We start from the raw sequence: 20314 nt of genomic DNA on the forward strand, positions 1-20314 counted from the left end.
CCAAAATAACTTTACTGTCCTCATCCTCGGAGACCCAGAGACCCTCACATTATTTGTGATAGATGTCCTAGAAAGACGGTGGTTATTTAAAGGCCATATGGCATGCAGATCAGTGGGGGACAGAAGAAAAAAGTCACCTTCTTAGATCTCCCTAGTTAGACCACCAATTAATTATTCTCTTGGAAAATTGCAGTGTGTAAAAATCTGTGAGAGTTTGAAGTTCAGGTTGTACTTTATAACTATAAAAGCTTCACACAGAGACAGAGCCTGATATTTTCTTGGCAAATTTTGGCCTAAAGAGATATGGCTGACTCCCTGCCATGTGGTAATACCAAAGCACTACCAGCAGATCTAAGCAAACACAAACTTTGAGGCGAATATCATGTCATCCTTTCCCCACCCCTCCATTATCATGTATATAAGGTGAGTCCTACCAACATGCATTTGATTCTGAATTAGACTTGAAGGTAGGTTATTCCAGTGCCTGTTGACTGGCAGTGTTTCCCCCATTCAAGAACTTCAAAGATTTGTCAAAAAAAGATCCATTTTTATCCAAAAGGTATATTTTCACTGATTGGGCCTGTGTTTTGTCTAATTTAAATTTAAAAAAAATATATTATGTAGATTGTATCTTTCACTAAACATTAAAGTAATTTAAAGTAAAGGAAGGCTTTAAATCATGAGATGTACTTAGCATCCCTCCAAAGCAACAGAATACACATTCTTCTCAAGTGCACATGGAACATTCCCCAGGATAGATCATATATTAGTACACAAAATAATATTCTCTCTTTTTTAAAAGATTTTATTTATTTGAGAGAAAGAGAGAGAGAGTAGGAGAGAGTGTGCATGCACAAGCAGGGGTAGGGGCAGAGGGAAAAGCAGGCTCCCCACTGAGCAGGGAGCCCCACGTGGGGCTCGATCCCAGGACCCTGGGATTATGACCCAGACACTTAACCAACTGAGCCACCCAAACTCCCCACAAAATAATATTCTTAATAAATTTAAGAAGATTGAAATCATATCAAGCATCTTTTCCAACAGCAGTGGTATGAAACTAGAAATTAGTTACAAGAAGAAAAATAGAATATTCAAACAAATGTAGATATTAAATAGCATGCTACTGAACCACTGGATCAAAGAAGAAAGAAAAATTTAAAAATACCTTAAGGCAAATGAAAAAAGGAAAATATACCAAAACTTATGAGATACAGCAAAAATGGGTCTAAGAGGGAACTCCTACATCAAGAAACAAGAAAAATTTCAAACAACCTAACTTTACACCTCAAAGAACTAGAAGAAGGGCAAATGAAGCCAAAGGTTAGAAAGAAGGAAATATCAGAGTGGAAATAAATGAAAGATCAATGAAACTAAGAGCTGTTTTGTTTTGTTTTGTTTTGTTTGAAAAGTTAAACAAAATTGACACACCTTTAGCTAGACTCATCAAGAAAAAAGACGGGACTCAAAGAAATAAAATCAGAAATGAAAGAAGAAATATTCTAAGTGATCATTTACAATAGCCAAGACATGGAAGCAACCTAAGTGTCATACGATGGATGAATGCATAAAGAAAAATGTGGTAGATATATCCAATGGAATAGTATTCATCCATCAAAAAGAAGGAAATCACACCATTTGCAAAAACATGGATGGACCCCGAGGGTCCAAAACAAAACAAAACTGAACTCATTCATACATCCAGAGAACACGCTGGTAGTTGCCAGAGGTGGGGGGCTGGGGAGAATGGATGAAATGTGTGAAGGTGGTCAAAAAGTACCAACTTACAATTATAAAACAAATAAATCCTGGGGATGTAATATATAGCATGGTGACTATAGTTAACAACATTGTATTGTATATTTGAAAGTTGCTAAGAGTAAACCTTAAAAGGTCTCATCACAAGAAACAAAATTATAACTACGTGCGGTGATGGATGTTAACGACTTACCGTGATGATCATTTCACAATATATACAGATATAGAAACATTATGTTGGACACCTGAAACGTGTTATATATCAATTATATCTCACTAAAAAAAGAGACAAACTTAATAGTCACAACTAATGGTATCCAGAAGTTAAAGTCCATACTCTGAATTAATATTATTGTTTCTCTCTTTACAAACTAGTATTGATGCTCATAATTAGCATATACCCACACAGGTTGGTTCCATTATATAGGGAAATTGCCATCTCATTGGTATACTCTGTGCTATTCAAGAATCCTACGTTCCTTCTAAGTTTACTTGGTATTTCATCCTGAGCTGTTGCTATTGTGAAATATTTTACTCTTTCCAGGTCCCAATCACACCTCTAAGTCCACAGATAGATCAAAGGGTTAGTGCATGCCGAGTAACATGGTGACAAATGATTTTATTAATATTTCTTCATCTCCTTTATTTCCCAGGCATCAAATCCTATCATCTCTAATTCAGCAATGTCTCTTTGTCACCCCTGTTCTATGCCCACAGTGATTGACCATCCTATTTTAGAAGATCCTTCTCTGGGATCTCCTCACCTCCAAATTCAATCTCTGCTAATCTGCCCTTCACACCGATTCCAGGATAACTTCCCTAAAACACAGGTCAGATCATGCCCTTTCCTTCCTCTCTTTTTCTTCAACAACTCTCTATTGCCTAAAGACAAATCTCTGCCATGACTTTGAAGTTCTATAGTCTGACCCTCAGTATCTATCCCAACCTAATTATCGTTAGTATCTAATAGCTTATAGCTACTTGGGATTTGAGAATGATCACTCTGATTATTATATACTGAATTCAACAGAAGAGGCAGAATCTGGAACCAGAAAAAAATCAACTAGTGGGTGGTTGAAAATATAAAGTAGAGAAGGGCTAAAAGAAAAGGGGAGGGGGGATGATAGCATTTGGAGTTTGATGGGTATAATATCCATTGTGCCAGTAATTGCTTACTTTGATTTGCTCTAAATTTAACCTCTTCTAGGTGAGGTTCTGGAATGTGTCTACATGCTGCATTTTCTAACAAAGACATATGCAAAGCCATATTTGGTCTAACAATATCTTTTCCTGTAGATTTGTGTTTTTCCCTTTTTCAAGTTGAGATCATTTTCAGTTGAGAAGTCACATATGGCCAACATCTCTTCAAATGGTGGCTCCTTCTTTGTTCCAGTTTCATTGTCCTTCTAGCTGTTTCCAGATTTAGATACTAACTCTAATATACAGGAGGGAAATTAACCATTGTTTCTCACAATAGTGTTTTAATTATTGCTTGCTTTCCATTTTTCCTAATTTATTCATTTGACAATTTTTTCAGCAAATGTTTATTATGGGCCAAGTATTATTCTAATCATGAAAGTAAAACAGTAGTTGACTAACATACGCAATCTCTAATTGTATGGAAGAAGTCTGAGTCTATCAGAAAATTCATCAGGAATTACATTATCCAAATCATGTATAAAAATGTCAGATTTGCTCAGGCAACAGTTCCAGGATACCTAATTTCAACTTCAGTCTCCTAATTTTCCATTTGTTGTATTCCCTATTTGTAAAGATTTTTTGATAAAAGTTATCTCCTTAAATTCTTATTATATCTGAGATACTTAAATTTTTTAGACATGGAACTACATAGAAGGGTATATTCAATTCTAAATGAATTATAATTATTGCTCCCCCCATTTTCACATGTGTATTAGGTGGCAGCAAATAGTCCATATTCCTGGGAGAGTAAGATTGCATCAGTGATTTTAGTATGAAACACACCAGACTGAGAAGGTGGATAATAACTTTTAAATTATAATCATAGAGATACTTGAAATTGAATTCACACTACATCACTTTCAGAGTTTGTGAACATGAGCAAATTCTTAGACATTGCCAAACCTCAGAATTCTCATCGATGAAACTAGAATACTCAAAGAGCTGAAATAGGCTTAATTTAAATTTTAATTTTTAATAAATCTTATTTTTTTTAAGATTTTATTTATTTATTTGACAGAGAGAGACAAAGCAAGAGAAGGAACACAAGCAGGGGGAGTGGGAGAGGGAGAAGCAGGCTTCCTGCTGAGCAGGGAGCCCAATGCAGGGCTAGATCCCAGGACCCTGGGATCATGATCTGAGCAGAAGACAGACGCTTAATGACTGAGCCACCCAGGGGCCCCAATAAATTTTATTTTAATAATGATTTAAAAATTTACATAAGATGTCTTATACAGTGTCCAGCATATCATGGGCACCCAAAGGTACCTACTTTTTTTTTTTACTATTAATATTTCAGCTTTCAACCAACGTAGTTGAAGTCAATAGGCATTAAGGACATTAAGAAGGAATTTTCACTAAGTGAAATAGGCCAGTCACAGGACAAACACTTCATGATTCTACTCATGATGTATCTAAAGTAGTCAAACTCATAGAAGTAAAGAGTGGAATGACAGTTGCCAAGGTTGAGGAGAGAGGGAAATGGGGAGCTGCTGTTCAACAGGTATAAGTTTTAGTTCTAGAAATCTTCTGTACAACACAGTGCCTATTGTTAATAAAACTGTATTGTGCACTTAAAAATTTAAGAGACTAGGTCTTATGTTGAGAGTCTTTACCAAAATAAATAAATAAATAAAAGTGGCAGAAGGAAATTTTTGGAGGCGATACATATGTTTATTACTTGATTGTGGTGATGGTTTTATGGTTGTATGCATACATTGAACTCATCAGATTGTATACATTAAATATGTGCATTTTTAATATAGTGATTATATCTCATTAAAGCTTTTTTTTTCAAAGAACAATATGTTCCAGGCCTTATGATAAAGTAGGAAGCAAAAATAAATGACTATAAACCAGCTTTTGTGAAGTTCCAATGTCTAGTGGAGGAGACATACTCAGACTTCATTGTAAGCTCTCCAACCTTATGGACTGGGTCTGTTTTTGCATACCACTGGCTCTCAGTGCAAATCATGGCACCTGAAATACTTATTTGGGCAGGGAAGGGAAGCCAGTCAAAATCCCAAGTATACTATGTTCATCAGTTCTGATTTACAACTTTAAGAACAGTCCATAAATAGTCAAACCAGTAGCACAGGCAACAGAACAAAATTTTATCTCCTTGCCCAGAAAGCCAGATTTACCATGAAGCCAGTGAAGCTTACATCTCAGAGTTCCCCACCTCTTAATTTTATATTAATAATTCACATTCTTATTTTTAAGAAGTCCTTCCAAATTGTATAAACTTCAGGCAACAAAAAACTTGGTTCTACTATCCTTGCCAAGGTGTATACAACTCTCACTTAAAATGGGAGGATTAAATTTAAAAAAAGAAAGAAAAAAAAATGATAAAATAAAAACTCATGTTTTTATGGTAATGAAAAAAAATGATACATGTGCTAGAAGAGGCTGTTTCCTGTTGATACTACTTCTGCCCATTGAGAAAGTGCTCTAAGTAGTGCTATAAACTGTAGTAGTGTCTTATGATTAGAATATAAAACTCATGAAAAAAATGGAGATGTTTCTAAAATTATTTCAAATGCAACACTCAATATTTCTTTTAAAACAGAAACACGGGGGCTCAGTCTGTTAAGCATCTGACTTACGCTAAGGTCATGATCTCAGGGTCTTGCAACAGAGCCCCATGGTGAGCCCTGCAGCAAGTTCCTTGCTCAGCCGGGAGTCTGCTTCTCCCTCTTCCTCTACCTCCAAACCCCCCACCCACCCACCACTTGTGCTCTCTCTCTTTCAAACAAATAAAATCTTAAAAAAAATCAGCAACTCAGAATATAAAGTGTTTTATTTATATATTCTACTAAGTGAACTCAACATAGCATTGTTTATTTCCCCTTATAAAAAGCAGTCCTACTCAGAATCACTGTGAATTAACATCTAAGTGTCTAACAACCTAAAAATATTTTTACAAAGACCTAATTTATCATTTACCATTAAGTGGAACTTAATCTGCATATCTGACAAACTACACATAAATATGGGTCTTCTCATAATGAACAGCAAAATACAGTTTTAATTTATAGCTATCTTCTCTGAAGATAAAGTTTTAAATATGTATCTATTCAATAAGATAATTTTTCTATTAATTTCTCTCCATATAGTCCTTTGATGGTATATAAACCCAGTTCTCTCTCAAACCACCAAACTTTGAGTTTAAAAGATGATTGTTTAACACTCAGGGCAACAATCACAATCATTTCTTCAGTTCCATTAAGATGAAAAAAATTATCAAGTAGAATATACATACCCTTCACAGCACTTGCTATTTCCAGCCTAATTTCCAGCCTAATTTACTTTCTAATTAGAAAGTCTATCAGTTAGTCATATCAATGGAGTAATTTCTAGCCCAAGTAAAATACTTATCATTAATTCTGATAAATCTAATAAGTAACTTTGGAAACAATGTTATTTATTTTTATTCCAATTGTATTCCAAAATATCCTGAAATATGGGCTTGTCTAAGTATAAAACACTCAAGGTTTAAAAAAAAACAAAACACTTATACCAACTTTTCCAAAATTAACTCAAATGTTCCTATATAATTTCTTAAAATATAAATAATATTAAATTAATAATATTAAAATATAATAATATGCTCACCTAAAATAGATTGACACCCATATCTTTGTTTCTAATACTATTCTCCAATTAAAGAAGAAATGACAGATTTTAACACTGGGCCTGGAAATATGCAGAATGAGCCTGGAGCATTTACAGTGATAGTAAGTAAGGAAGTGCTCAAAACACACATAGTCACAGAAGAAAGCTGAAAGGATACTACCTGTGCCGAAGAGCCTTTTCTTCACTATACACACACACACACACACACACACACACACACATAATGGAATATTATTTGGCCATTAAAAAGAATGAAATATTGCCATTATAACAATATGGATAGACCTTGAGGGCATTATGCTAAGTGAAATCAGAGAAAGATACAGTATGATCTCACTTATATGTGGAATCTAAACAAAACAAAACAAAACAGCTCCTAGATATAGAGAAGAGACTGATGGTTGCCAGAAGTAGGGGGTGGGGGATAGGCAAATGGGTAAAGGGAGTCAAAAGATACCACGAAAGAAAGGAAAAAAGGAAAGAGCCTGCAACTTTTCAACCCAATACCAGGAATGCCCAAGAACTTATAATATACACACATGCAAATCTTCCTTGCAGGAGAATCCCAAATAATTTGTGTAGATAATCTAACCTCAAGAGGTGAAACAAAACTTCCTGCTCCTGAAGTGTAGGCTACACATAGTGATATCCTTCTAAGGAGTGCATCATGGAAAGGAGGGAAAGAAAAGTAACTACAGTGGAGAAACTGGACAAATACTTCAGCCAGGTGATCAAAATTAAAATCAATAGTGATGAGTCATGTTGACATTATGTACCTTTGACATGATGCAATGAAAATGGCATTTTACCTCTGTGGTATTTCTCCCCAAAACCCACCTCTCTATGATCATGATTAAAGGGAAAAAAATTGCTTTTGAACAATCCCAAATAAGGCACATTCTACAAAATAACTGACTAGTATACCTCAAATCTACTGAGGTTACCAAAAAGAAGGAAGAGTATAAGTCGATATGATGATTAAATGTAATGTGGTATACTAGATAGCCTTCTGAAACAATGGAAAAACTAACAAAATCTGAATGAAATGCAGACTTTTGTTAAATAATTACATATCGATATTGATTCAGTAATAGCAACAAATGTATCATACTAATGTAAGATGTTAATAAGTCTTATTTTCTAGAAAGTAGAAGTTTTTCACTGATTATAGAATTCAGATACAGACACCTCACCGTCCATTAATCCTCATGGTAGCTCTTTAATAAATATTTTATGGAAATCTTATTCACTTTAAATAGAAGTCACTTTCTATTTCTCTTCATTGTATTCCTTTTTTTTAAATTTAATTTTATTATGTTATGTTAGTCACCGTACATCATTAGTTTTTTGATGTAGTGATTCATGATTCATTGTTTTTGTACAACACCCAGTGCTCCATGTAGTATGTGCCTCCTTAATACCCATCACTGGGCTGACCCATTCCCCCACCCCCCTCCCCTTTAAAAACCCTCAGTTTGTTTCTCGGAGTCCATAGTCTCTTATGGTTCATCTCTCCCTCTGATTTACACCCCCCTTCCTTTTTCCCTTCCTTCTCCTAATGTCCTCCATGCTATTCCTTATGTTCCACAAATAAGTGAAACCATATGATAATTGACTTTCTCTGCTTGACTTATTTCACTTAGCATAATCTCCTCCAGTCCCATCCATGTTGATGTAAAGTTTGGGTATTCATCCTTTCTGATGGCTGAGTAATATTCTATTGTATATATGGACCACATCTTCTTTATCCATTCATCTGTTGAAGGGCATCTTGGCTCTTTCCACAGTTTGGCCATTGCGGACACTGCTGCTATGAACATTGGGGTGCATATAGCCTTTCTTTTCACTGCATCTTTGTCTTTGAGGTAAATACCCAGTAGTGCAATTGCTGGGTCATAGGGTAGCTCTATTTTTAATTTTTTGAGGCACCTCCACATTGTTTTCCAAAGTGGCTATACCAACTTGCATTCCCACCAACAGTGTAAGAGCATTCCCCTTTCTCCACAACCTCTCCAACATTTGTTGTTTCTTGCCTTGTCAATTTTTGCCATTCTAACTGGTATAAGGTGATATCCCAATATACACAATATTCATTAGTCTAATTTCTTGATACAAGTAAATATTAGCCTGGAAACAGATGTTTTGTACTTGTTATGATCAAGTATCCTGATATTATACTGATCATCAGTTTAAAAATGAACAACCTATATTTCTGTGATTATTGTTCACTAACAAGACAAATTCAAAGAACATAAAAATCACTTCAAAGTTCAGCCTTCAGATATGCCTACTGTGAGCATGTTGGACTTTTCTTCCAGACACATCCCAATTAACCTATTAAGACATTGTTTCTTATCTTTAATAGCTGCTAGTCTATTATACACACAAATCAAAATTTATTCACCTAGCTCCCTAGTGATGGAGATTAACTCAAATTTTGTGTGTGTGTGTGTGTGTGTGTGGTAGGTGGAAGGAGAGCTTCTATAAACTTTACAATGTAAATATCTCCATGAGGTTTTATGCCATCGTCTCTTTAGTGCCACATTTTATTATCCTTTGGCACAGTACATAGAAAAGAGGATCTGTAGCTCTAACGAAAATACGGTAACAAATTCTCACCCATCCAAGCCGACTGCAGGCCTCCCAGTGGTGTTGTTCAGGCAGGCTGCGTGTCTGTGCAGAGCTGGCCCTGAATGCTCTCATCAGGAACTCCACAGAATGGTCTCAACAAATGAACCACAGGGGTTGGCCTGGGTTTATCCCCAATTACCTGGGCCTATTCCTGAGAAAAAGCCATAGCTCTTTCTGAGAATACCCATGGACAATCCTTTTAAGTTGTATATTCAAAAAACCAACCACATTTTCACATTCCAAACACAGTGGCCTAAAGTCATCTGTTTATAGTCATGTTGAATTGGCCTGTTTTTACTTTAAAGCTAGAAAATTCCTCTAACCTATGGGATAGTCTGGTGACAAAAGGAGAAAGTCTTACAAATGGTGGATGCAAGGGGAGATCTCGAACCCCAGAAAAGTATTTTCCCAGGAATTCTACCAAAAACTTCTACAGTGTAGTTTGCTATAAGGGTTAAATGGGACTATAAAGTGCTTAGCCCCATGTCTGACACAGTAAGAGACCAATAAATGTTAGTTATTACATTTTCACAAATTCTCTATATATTCCCTTTACCCACTTTCTCTAACTGAAAATTGTCTTCTTAGGAATTTCCCTGGCTGCCCAGGTATGTGTGTTGGGGTGGGCAGGGTATATTTTCTTCCCATAAAGTCCTGTCAGTTCTACTGCCAAAAAATAGTTTATCCACTTCTTAACAAATTCATCCCAAAATTCCAATCCAAACATCTAGCATCTCACATATGAATTACTTTTATAAACTCCATGGGGCACCTGCGTGGCTCAGTCAGTTAAGTGTCTGCCTTGAGCGCAGGTCAAGATCCCAGGGTCCTGGGATGGAGCCCCATATCAGGCTCCCTGCTCCATGGGGAGCCTACTTCTCCCTCTCCCTCTGCCCATTTGTGATCTCTCTCTCTCAAATAAATAAAATCCTTATTAAAAAAAAAAAAGGATGAGGTCCACATCTGTATGAGGTCCACATGGGTGTTCTATAATCTACTCCTGCCACACTGGCCTTCGGTTAGGACCCCCAAAGCACCAGGGACCTACTAGAAAATGCTTTTGCTTCTGTCTGAAAGCCCCATCTCCTAATCCAATACCTATCTACATAATAATGCCTTTTATGTTTCAAATTTAAGTTTAGGTCTTTTTTGACCTTTCCCACCCTTTAGTCAGGCCTAGATTCTCTGTTGATAACCCTGAGGCACTCTTTCACAATTGCCATCAATTCATTCCTAATGCATTTGTTTTGTCTTATAGCAGCTTTCCATGCTCCAGTCTGAACCCCATCGATTTCAGACCCGGGTCTCCCTGCTCTGTCTCCTCACCTAATACAGTTCAGGGCAAATGGTAAATGCTCAAAACTACCTGGTGAATGAAAGTTTAAAAAGTTAGATATTTGAAAGTCAAAAGCAGCTTATTTATATTTTGGCATTATATCAGCTTCATTAGAATGCTCTCTGATGAAAATATTTACTTGTAAATATTTTTACTTGTAAAAAACTTAATATTAAAACCACCCAGCAACTCCATAAACAAATACCACTATTCACATATAAGGTAGAAGAGAGATTTTAAAAACTGGATATTTTTATCTATTCCTAAATGTTGTATTTTCATTTCAATATAAATGGAATGTAATATTTATTAAAGTCTCTGTAACATGCAATGAATTACCTTATCTATTTGTCAACAGGTAAAGGCAAATTAAATCAAATACATGGAATATGTTGTATGAGATTGCTAGGGTTGCCATTACAAAAGACCCCAGAGTGGGTGGAAGGCTTCAATCACAGAAGCAGATTTTCTCCCAGTTCAGGAGGCTGGAAGTTCCAGATCAAGATGTTAGCAGGTTTGTTTTCTTCTGAGTACTCTCTCCTGGGCTTGCAGATGGCTGCCTTCTCCCTGTGTCTTCATGTAGCATTTTCTCTGTCTGTGTGCAAGTTCCTAATGTCTCTCCCTCCTCTAAGGAGGACACCAGTCCTACTGGATTAGCACCCCACCCCCATCCCTTACAACCTCATTTAACCTTAGTTATCTTTTTAAAGGTCTTATCTCCAGTGTCACACTGGGGTTAAGGTTTCAACATCCACAGTTGGGGGAGACACAGTCCAGTCTATAACAGAAGTCCAAATTCTCTTATGTCAACGATTGTTACCACAAATAGAAGACACCCACCTGAGGAGCAAATCCGTGCCATCAGTTACAGTGAGTGTATGCTGCTGAGTCCTGCAGTGTTTTTTTGTGGTTTGTAACGATAATGACAAATTCCCCTCGTTATTATTATTCCTGAGATCCCTGCTAACATAAATTTATTTTTTAGGAAATCCAGCAGATCACTGTTGTAAATAATCATTACTGTTTCTATGTGCAGACTAACCCCCAGAGCCATACCAACTGTGTGTGTGCCATTTTTTTCCCCTCCTGTCACCCTCTTTTTACCCTTGAAGTTCCACCATCCTCTTGGGTATACAGTGTGAAAGCTGACAGAGTAACAAATGTTAGAGTTAAGTTTAACACTGGGGCTGTCATTCATCTATAAAAAGCCCACGTTCCTAGTTAAAATTAAAGGCATATTTTTACTAAGATTTTCATAGTGATTTTATATTTTTAAGAATTAAACATATTTCTTTATTAACTGCTGCCTTCAGGTATCCTGATAACTAGACTATACATCACATCAAAATTTAATGGTTATTTATTTACTTAATGGAATATTACTATTTAGAATAACAGATTTCTATCCTCACACCCATATGTTATAGTCCCCTAATGTTTTCCCAGTTGAGTTTCCAATCCTTACTCCTAGACATCTTAACCTTAATCATGTTCATTTCAGTTCTGTGCCCTGAATACAAATAGCTCATTTTTGCAACACAAGCATATAAATAATTTTACTTTTTTTTTCTTCTTTCCGACCAGGTTTCTTATTTGGCAAATCTACCTTCCACCTATAACCCTAGTTCAGAATCCTTTTCTACACAGTTGTTAGCTATAAACATACATTTTATGTTTTAGCCCATGCAACACCACCACTTTGACACCTTTGAAGAAAGAAGGATCATCTAACTCAGGAAGGATTATTTTACCATTCTGATTTGCTCTACTCTAGCTCTAATTCCACATCTCTTAAAAATGACATTTTTTTTTTAATCTTTGCCTTTGCGGAAGAAAGTCTATTAATCCACTCTTCTAGGTATAAGGACCCAAAAGTCTATTCAAAAACCAGTTAAGATTGTTCTTATTGCTTATTCCTTTTCCTGAGGTGCTGTTATTCTATTGCATTCAGAAACCAGAATGCTTCTCATCCCTTATCTCTGCCACACAAGACTTTTCTTAGAAGTTTAGGATATTGGGCAATTTTACTTGCTGCTTCCTACTACACCTGGTTTGCAAAGGTTGGGAGGGAGATGAGAAGGGAGATCTGAAAGCAGCAGTTTCCAGAGAGATGCTCCCAGTTTGGGAATGTCTCTGCAATATGGCAGATATTAGGGAATATATGGATACTTCTGGGAAGTACCAAGTTATATTGTTAGGGTTTTCAACCATTAAGTTCATGAGGACACTTTTACAATATGCAAGAAAAAAAAAATGAGTTCCCATGTTATATCTATATATTTAAGATGTGCTTATAAAGAGCTATATAACAAATGCTATTACATTCAGTGATTTAAAAATAAAATTGTATTCCATTAGAAAGTAACATCTACACATGACATTTGTATACATGTGGGAAGGATATATTACGTATTCATTCAGCAGGCTATACTTTCTATGTATCTGAAGGGTTATGACCCCTATAAATAGTGATTTAGTGCCTCTCCTCACTCACACCCCCAAGAACAAAGACCACGACTCGGAAACCAATATGAGACATAAGAACTGAATTATCTTCTCCTCTTTGGCTGTGTAATTTGGGGCAAGTTACTTCATCTCTTAGATCACTGAGTTTTGTGCAGCTTCACATTAAATAAGATAGTGTGTCTAGGAGCCCTCCATTCACTGACAAACACGATATACATGCAAAGGATACTTAGCTCAAAGCGCAGAGAAAAAGGCCTGTATAAGGATTGCATAGGATATGATCAAAAGGGCTACAATTCTCTGGGAGCCCCTTTGGAGGACCACGTGGAAGTATCTTATGGACAGCCTAAGACTTTCTGGCTTCCTCCTCCCTGGCCCGAACTCTCTTGCGGCTGAGATGCTGAAAACAGAGTGGGGCAGCCCCTCTCAACTAGTCCTTGCTTCCTTATTTGATAACATGCCACATTAAAGGCATTCTGCTGGGAGGAAGAATCTCTTTCCTCTACCCTTTTCTAAATCCTTGACTGTGACCCCTACAGCAAAGACTGAGTGTACAAATTTATCCCAAGTTCTACAGGACACAGGAACATTTATAAGGAAACAAAGATCCAAAGAAGCAGTTAAGCCTCAGTGTTTTTCCGCCAGGCCTGATGAAGAGTGGAAGTGTGATGGGCAAGATCAAGTGTGATACACTGGGACAGACATATCAAGGTTTATTCCTTCAAATTTTGCTTTGAGTCCCTTAGTCTTTGGAGACGAGGATGCTCCTTTACCTCTGGGTATGGAGAAGGCACCTCTCACCTGAAGGTTTGAAAATCTGCTTCAGAGGAAGGTCAGAAAATCCTTCCCGCATCTGCCACTTCTCAAATTCCTTCACTTGAAATAGTCAATATGCCCTTTTACCATATTTTGAGAGACTGTATCCTGAACTCTGTCACCTCCAAGGATCCCTCTTACTCTAGTTCCCCACTGAAACTAATTTTACCTACATGCAAACACAGCATAGTTGAACAGTTTAAATGTTTTCTTTGGAATATCATTGGAAGAAAAAAAGATTTTAGAACAAATTTGTTTGGGGTAGTTGGGAAAACAAACAAAAGGCAGTTTTTCCAATGTATAGCATCATGCCACACAGTGGAATAAATGTATAAAATAAGGCACCTCAGTGTTCAAAATAATATGTCTGAAACATACCAAACTCTTGAATATGTGATGTGAAAGTGATGTGGACAAAGTCAGAAGGAGATGTAGACAGAATTCAATGTCCTTACAACCTGCCACCTATTGACAAATACTTGAGGCAGGCAGAGTAGAAGTTCTTCCAGGAAGCTCCCAGCTGTCTTAATGTTAATACCTTGCTAGAGGGGAAAAAACAACCTTACTTTGACAATAGCAAGGCCTTGGGTGTCCTGAGTCTTCTTTAGCATATGAAAATCCTTTTGGAACTTCCCTTACCTTTACTTCCCCCAGTCCCAAAATATATAATCAGTTGCTCCTCACAATCCCTGGGCAGTAGCTCTTTCTGCCCACTGGTCCTGTCCCCATGCTTTAATAAAATTCCCTTTTTGCACCAAAGACATCTCAAGAATTCTTTCTTGTTGGCCGTCGGCTCCAGAACCCACGAACACAACATCCCAAGAACTACATCGAAAGGAAATTTAATATAGTCACTTACTAACACAGTTCTGAGTATACTCAAATATTAAGTATGTATACTATTTAAACAAAATCAGATTATACATTGATAGATATGATTTGTGAAAGCCTCATGGCTATAGGGTTTTCACTTCAGTAATTAAGCCAACTTAATGAAATAACCAACAAAGGCGTCATTTAGTGCCACTGTGATCAAGGGTGTGTCATGCTTGATAGGACATGATTTGTCACCTGGGCACCTGTCTACTACCAAACAGAGTGCAACCAAGTACACTGCCTCATTTATTGAGAACATTACGAAGCCATCCACTAGTAATGATTTTTAGTCTTCGTTGATCTAGGCCAGATTTGAACTGCTGACCTGGAGGTGCAAGATTCCATATCTGGCCACTCATTACTTGTGATAATAGGGGTTGCAAATAGTCTTTTGAAAAAACTACTTAGAAAGGGATACATATTGCTTCAGTGCCTTCAAAGGACTTCCTCTGTATATTTCAAAATGTCTCTTTCACTAATTTGCCTCAGTGATTTTCTTCCATTATTAATATTTAGAATTCTGAAAGATTGTTTTACGCAAAGAAGGGATTATAGGTTTGAATCAACCAAACCTGAGAAATATAATCAGTATTCTTTAAATTTTCCTAAAGAATGATGGAAGAGAGTACATGAAAATGTATATTTCTAGTAGTCAGTCTTACACTTAAAAGCTACCAGATCTCTCTCAAATACAACAAACTAGAAACCAACTGAACAATATCTCATAAATCTTATGACACTGACAAATTAAAAATTAAGTATCTCACAAAATAGATCAGAAGCAAAGGGTATGAGTAGATAGATGAAAAATACATTTATAGCTTTTGCCCATCCAGTCTGTGCCTCCTCCAAAGCAGATTCTCATAACTTAGAGAATATACCTCACCCTGGAATAGTAATTAGATGTAACCTTCAAAGCAAGCTGAATAGCTGAACACCTTTGAGTAAGGGATTTCATAAATACACTATTAACATCATTATGATAATTTGTAAGATTCTTATGTAAAGATCTTTTCTCACTTCGTAAATTATTCCCAGACCCTTCCCTATAGATATGTTATTACTTTTCTTACTACAGCATAACTTTCTGACAAGCCTAGCCCATACAAATTCCTATCCCGTAAGCCTCTGTGGTATGATGCAGGTTTCTCTAATATTCAGTTCTAGTGCATTTCCTATAAACCTATCACCCATGCTCCAGTGTAAAATGAATATCACATTTAAGTGACTCGGTTCTAAAAAAAAAGAAAAATTCTTTACAGACATCTCTTTGAAACTTAAGGAGATCTAAGTATACAGTCCACAGCAATTCTTAAGTATTTTCTGATTCTAGAGCACCCAAGCTCCAGAAGCTTCTTATCATCTGCCTTATAATACCATCTTTTTAAACTTCGACTGATCTCATGCCTACCATCTTGTACTCTACAGCATGTTCCTTTCTGTACTCTGTGACCTTTCAGATAATGATCTGGCAAGTCACGTAAGCTGCACTTCAGTGCCCATCCTAGAAAGGCAGTTCATCTGCTGCCCCCCCAACCCCGCTTTGTTTTTTAAGGAAAGTAGAGAAGTAGCTTTTCTCTTTTTTTCAGAAGGTGAGAATGCACAGGTGTGTACAAGGCTGGGCTAAGGGTTATGCTGAAGGCAGAAGAATAACTCCTATAATGTGTTGGGGTTTGGTTTTTTTTTTTGTCTCATACATGTGATTGAAACTCAGTCAGAGATGATATTTTTGTGTCCAACAGCAAATATAAAAAGTCTATATGGCTTATAGGTTTGTGAGTAAACTAGCCTTTTATGTTGTTTGGTTATATTACCTCCATAATAGAGTTTGTTTAAAAGAAAAATTTTAACACTTGGATGAGTGTTGAGAAATATAACTCAAATATAAACAATTATCGTGCTGTGCAGTGTTTTAAGTGCTTTACATACAAAGCTCATTTTATCCACAAAGTAACTGTCAAGTAATATTTTACCTCAAATTTTATAGATGAAGCCGGGGCTTGAATTAGTTAATAATTAGCTAATTGTTAGTAAGGAAACGAAATACTAGATTTAAAGCCAGAGTTTGTCTCAAGAGCAAAATACTTTAAACACCGTTCTATCCTCCGACCCCTATAGAAGAAGGAACCCATATACTTTCTATAATTAAATGATATTGATATAGGAAAGATGTTAGGGTTCAAAGCTGACAGCCAAGAAAGAATTCTTGAGATATCTTTGGTGCAGAAGGTGATTTTATTAAAGCATGGGAACAGGACCTGTGGACAGAAAGAGGTGCACTGGGGTCATGGGGAATGGCCCATTATATACCTTCAAGTTCGTAGGGGATTAGGGATAGTTTAAGTCTCCAAGGAATTTTGGAAGCAAGGCTTCCCGGACCTTGAGGGGGCTAGCTATTATTGGGAAAAGGCCATTATTGTCTAATAAAACCTGAGTCATGAGACCCTTTAGACGTACATCGGTTGGTCATATGCTTGGGGGATGATTGCCAACATGTATCTTGGGGGGTAGAAATAAGTGACGTTTCCAAAGGAATTTTTATATGTTCAAGTAGACTTACAGGATCCTGGGGGTTGGGCTAAGCTTGCCTTTTGCCCTTAGCAAAGTACTAACATTGAGGCAGGTGAGTTTCTAGAGGAACATCACTCTGCCTGTTTCAAGAACTTGTCAATGGACTGTAAGTAGTAATGATATTTAAGTTTTTCTTTTGCCTTTGTTCCCCACATCATTCCCCCCACCAACAATTTTGACCCTTAAATCTTTAAGGTTTCTGAGGATGGAAGGTCTCATCTTCTGTAACTTCTTCCTGCTGAGTAGGAGTGTAGAGATGTTTCTCCCTATGGGTCAAGATTGGTCATTTGAGGCTTATATAGATACAGGAGTTATGAAAACAGAGGCAGTTAAATCCAAGAAGACCACATGTGTGGGTCTTCCTGAATGGAAAGGATCATCTGTCAGCTTGGATAAAACAACAAAACATGATTAGAATAACAAAAAGAAAAAGAAGTCCAAATAAAAGTCCTTTGCTAGTTGACAAAAATCCTCTTCCAGTCCAGAAGTTTAACCAATCATGAAAGGAAAGAGAGGGATTATTTAAAGTGCCAATTTGAGTATTCATGTCAGTTAGAAACCCAGAAATATCTTGCAGTAATCTGGAACGTATACACAGCATTTTGTTCTTGTGAAAGCACACATTCCACCTCGTGCAGCAGTTAAAACATCTATTGCCTTTCCATTTTGTAAAACTGCTTCACACATTTGTGTTACTTCAGTATTTAGTAGAGAAATGTTATTTTGAGTATCACTTCGGGCTTTGGCCATGTACTTATTAAAAGCTTCCATCATCCTGTCCCAAAGAGGGAACAAAAATGGATGTTAGGTGGTCATACCAATGAAACACAGAACGTGTCCACCATCATTTTAAATTTGGAAGGTTGGCTGGGTTGGTAATGGTTTTAACAGAGCATCTTTGCATCCAAGCAAAACCCAGAACACCATGGCCTATCCAGCCTAGGGGAAGCCATGGCCACAAGTTAGAGCCACATAGCCACTGGGTCCCATTAGATGACAGTCATCTAATTCTGGGCCTTCTTTTAAGTGAGTCAAGACAGTGAGGGCTATTCAGTTTTGGAGGACCATCTTTTGAATTTGTGTAATAAGAGGAGGTCCGTTGTCACTTTGTAGGGACGAAGGGAGTCCAAATCTGGGGACAATTTCTCTTAGCAAAGTTCTTGTCACCTCAGTGGCCTTCTTACCAAAATGAGTAGCCTGGTGTAAACCTTATACTTCTTCCATTGGTTATTTTTGGGTATAAAGATTTTTCCATCATTATTAAAAAGCCAGTCCTGTGCATATTTTTAATATCCTCATTCCTGGACTCTGAATTTCTTGGTCTGAATAGACTGGACTTATGGACTTTATTGGAGTTAAGGCTAATAAAAGACTTAATATTTGATTATTTTATTCTGCTTTCTTGGCTACACAGTCTGACAAATGGTTTCCTTTAGAGTCTAAGGTCATATACTTCAGATGTACTTTGAGGTGAATTACAGCTACCTCCTTTGGTAGGTATACAGACTCAAGAAGAGTAATAATTGCAGGCCCATATTTGATCGGGGAGTTATAGCTCGATATACTCCTCTTTTCTTTCAAATTGCTCCATGGGCATGTAGGACTAGGAAGGCATATTTGGAGTCAGTATAAATATTAATTTTTAAGCTTTGATAATTGCCAAGCACAAGTGAGTGCTACAGCACACCCAGCTTTTCTTATTCCCTTTTCCATGAAACTATTGCCATCAGTAAACCAACTGTCATCTGCATTTTCAATAGGGGAATCTTTTAAATCTGGTTGACTAGAATAATGGTCAGGTCCAGGCATAAGGGTAGCTGGATTTAAAGTTTAACAAGTTTTAAGTGTTATTTCAGGCATACCTATAAGCATATGCCTGGTATTTAATAGGTCAGCCTCCCATCATCCATCAGTGGCCTTTGGCCTCTAAGACACTCTGGATCTGATGTGAAATTATTACAGTCAGGGACGGTCTCATAGTGAGATTTGAGGCTCCTTTTACCAGAAAGGCTGTTGCATACTTGGCTAAAACCTTTGTTTGCGATTGTACCTCAACAGAGGGGGCTTCTAGGATAAATATGACTAAGGGAGGGGTAAAGCCATCAAGAAGGTTTTTTTGAGGTCTAGCCTTAACAATATCCTAATTATGAGGAATCACTGGCAAGTGGGAGAAGACTTGTCTCAGGAGATAAGGGCATCCCCAAGTGCATTATCCAATCCAATCATAAAGAAAGTGGGGTCATCCATTACCTCCACAAATCCATAGTTAATCCCATGGAGTGGGGTATGCTCTGGCCTTTAAGGAGTGATTTTGTCATCCCAGCCACATAGACTTGGTCAAGGTGATAGCTGAGTTATACAATTGTTGGGGAATCAACCCTATTTTTCAGCTGTCCGAATAATCATATGCCCATGGGGTTCTGTTATTATCCCCCCAGAATAATGAGAAGACTGTCTATGAGCTATTGTGGCAATTTCTCTGAAGTTTACCTCAAGCTGTCTAACGTAGGTAAACAAACATTTAAAGACAATCAGACCTAGAATTTAACATCCACAAAGGTATGTTATTGAAACATAATTTTTCTAAAATCACCCTTATTTCCAGAGATAGCCAAATCAAGACCAATTTGTTTGCAAAATAAGTCCAATTTTAACTAACTTGGCCAAATTATTTACATAAGCTCAGCAAGAATAGTGATTGATTTTAGATATTTTTTAAAATCTGCTTTGCTGCAACTTTTATAAGGAATCTCTAGGTTGAACTTTTAGTAGCCTCTCCAGGACAGAAGCCAAGTCAAGTACTTGACATCAGACATGCCTGTAATACCTATAGATATGGGTGGACTCCTCTTCATGAGGTCTCCAAAGTATCCTGAGGTTCCTGCACCTCCTAGGAAGTGACATTCTTTACTCACCTGGTGAGGCTGCTGGGAACTCTGTAAGTAAGATATCAGGCCAACAGTTCCAAGGAGCTTTATGGCTCTAGGTTTCAGAAAGTCAACCTTAGTTCCTTAAAGTTCTTTGGTCATA

Source organism: Mirounga leonina, unplaced genomic scaffold (genome assembly GCF_011800145.1).
Source record: "Mirounga leonina isolate KUSES-001 unplaced genomic scaffold, KU_Mleo_1.0 Mir_169, whole genome shotgun sequence".
In the NCBI taxonomy this organism is placed as follows: Eukaryota; Metazoa; Chordata; class Mammalia; order Carnivora; family Phocidae; genus Mirounga; species Mirounga leonina.